Source organism: Tigriopus californicus, chromosome 6, assembly GCF_007210705.1.
Source record: "Tigriopus californicus strain San Diego chromosome 6, Tcal_SD_v2.1, whole genome shotgun sequence".
Classification (NCBI taxonomy): Eukaryota; Metazoa; Arthropoda; class Copepoda; order Harpacticoida; family Harpacticidae; genus Tigriopus; species Tigriopus californicus.
Window position 1 is genome coordinate 8800400 of NC_081445.1, and position 2737 is coordinate 8803136.

Genomic DNA, 2737 nt, shown 5'->3' on the forward strand with positions numbered 1-2737 from the left:
GAGGTGCTTTGATCTTTGTTGTAACAGTGTATAGGCCCCCTCTTGTTCAGAAAGGCCCGTTCTTTGTCAGCTCTCCAATTCATAGGAAATGAGTTGGACCAGTCATTTGCTCAAAGGTATTCATTGTAGGGGACTTCAATTATCCGGGTAGCGTTGTAGAGTGGAGGCTTGTCCCGATGTTATATTCCCATTTCAAAATCGACATCTCAGTCGTTCGAAAAGCTGGAGGTTTTGCGATTCTTGCGCAATCTCTCCAACCATGTGGTGTAGGCCACTAGAGAGAATGGCGTTCTCGACTTGGTCTTTTCCAATGACCCTGATCTGATCCAGTATGTCCATGTGACCCCTAGTAATCTGTCAGATCATCATGTCCTTGAGATAGGGTCGATCCTAGTACAAAGCCGGCGTGCTCTAGAGTAAGACCGCCCAAAAAGGTCGGTCTGGCTAACTTCGAAAAGGTTAGGGGAGCTTGACCTTATTTCAATGATGAAAAAGGAATCAACCATTGTTGTAGCCTTAGACAGAATGATTTAATTTTCGAGACGTCTGTTCCACTCTAGCAATCTCTGAATGTGTTTCTACAGGGCGGGGTACAGTCTAAAATTCTGCTGTATAGAAAGAATTTGTTCAAAAGGAGTTGCAAACTAGCAAAAAGGCTCCAGAGCAATTTGAATATAGTAGTTGTTGCTAGCCTTCAAAGAAAGTTTGGAGTTGATCCAAGGTAGAAATTAAGGCCTGCATAGAGACGGATCAGTTGAAAAAGGAAAGTTGAGTGGTTTCAGGAGGCCAAGCCATAGACAATGTAGAGTTTATGGCCAACATAGTTGGAAGATCAGTTCTCCAGTGTGTTTTCAAGTCCAAAGAGTTTGGGAGCAACAGCCCATTGCCTATAGATGAGTTTGTTGAGATTGGCAATGCTTGTCAAGTTGAGCGTTAAGATGATCTTGCAAGATGCTTTAGAGGCCATCGGGAACTTGAGACTATCGAGCTCTTCTGGTCCTGATGGTGTGACATCTCAGTTTCTGATGAGATGCTCACTGGTTCTTACTCCTGTTTTCTCGAACTTGATGCGTTGCAGCTTGGATCAGTGCATGTTTTCCTCTTCTCTGAAGCTTAGTCATGTTTTTAAAGGGGAGATAAGTCACTCCCCATCGATACTATAGGCGATTTCTCTCACTTCGAATATTGCAAAGGAGTTTTTAGAAGGTCATGAAGTTCTAATTTGTTGAATTTTCTGATATTCATGAAGTCCTTCCACCTAGCCAGCATGGTGCCGAGCACATTTAAGCCAGGCTACCCAACTGATTGAACATATTGAGCGGGTTATGAGGGACTAGAGAGTCATGAATCAGTTGATGTAGTTATCTCGACTTTGCCAAGGCCTTTGACAAGGTAGATCATGGGCTTTTAGTTAACAGGCTCCATGAAATTGGGATCCAAGGTGAGGTGCTCATTTGGTTAAGGAGTTTCATTTCTGGTAGGGAGCAATTGGTTAAGGTCGGGGAATCCCTTAGTGAACAAACATGATGTCAAGTCAGGTGAGCCCCAGGGTTCGATCTTAGGGCCCCTCTTGTTGTAATATTCGTTGCCCCGCTTCAAAAGCTTAGTATTACTGCCAGTCCTCTCTTCTTATGCTGACGATACAAAGTTAGTTTCTGGTAGGAATGGCCAAGATTTCCCAGTAGCCTAGCAAAGGACTTCGATTGATTTTTCACGGCTTTTTGGTAAGACGTAATTACTTTAAAACCTTAATAAGTTTATTGCTCATTTATGTTTATGTCTAGCGTTAGCAGTTTCTTTCCTGATTTGTAGTGTAGTTTTTCTAGTTCCAATTGTTATGTGTATTCTTTAGTTTGATGTATTGGTCCTTTTGAGTTAGAATTTATTGTTCATTAGTGTATTGACTTTTTTTGTGTTAGACCAGTTGTTGAGTTGATTAATGTGTTCTTGTATTTTCTTTTTTTTCCTAGTTTACATATGTTTTTGATCCTTGCTTTTCTCTTCCCTTTCTTCTTGTTTTTATCTCCATCTTAGATTTGTATGTTTAGTTTGATGTGAAGTAGTTCATTCCTTATTTTTGCTTTGTTGTCCTGTATCTCAGGACAAAATTGTACAGCCTTTTTGTTCTTTTGTACCTCTTGGTCTCTTGATTTTGTTGCTCATAGATAGTTACTCCTGCATTCATGATGGAAGCTATTTTAGGAAAAGTCGGCAAAGAGGCTAGACATGTTTGGACCTGGTCTTAGCTGGGAATGATCCTTGCATAGTCAATAAGCCGTTTATTATAGAGGGTTTACTTGCTTGGGTCAATGAAACCAGGGTGCTGCTTGAAGAACAGGCTCACCCAGTAGTTAAGAAGTCGACTAATTTGACCAACGTAGAGGTTGAAGTAGCATCTCCTCTGGAAAAGCGCAGGAAAAGACAGTTGTAGAGAAAATAGTCTGTCCTGTTTATCGAAAGCAGCCTGTTCCGAAGAAGGAAAAGGCTGTCAGTTTGACCACCCTAAATGGTGTCAAAAACTTCTCAAGTTCGGCCTTGAGAAGTACAATAGTAAAAAGGGATGTTCAAAGGTAGATTGTCCTTTTTTTCACCCATACATGTGCCGTCAGTCCATGAGACTATAGGACGTGCTTTAATGTACGGTGTACCTCCGTCCATGTAGAAGGGACGCAAAGAAAGGCGAGAAATAGGAGTGCTCAGTTTCGTAGGTTTAGAGCTGACCCTATTCCTAAACCTA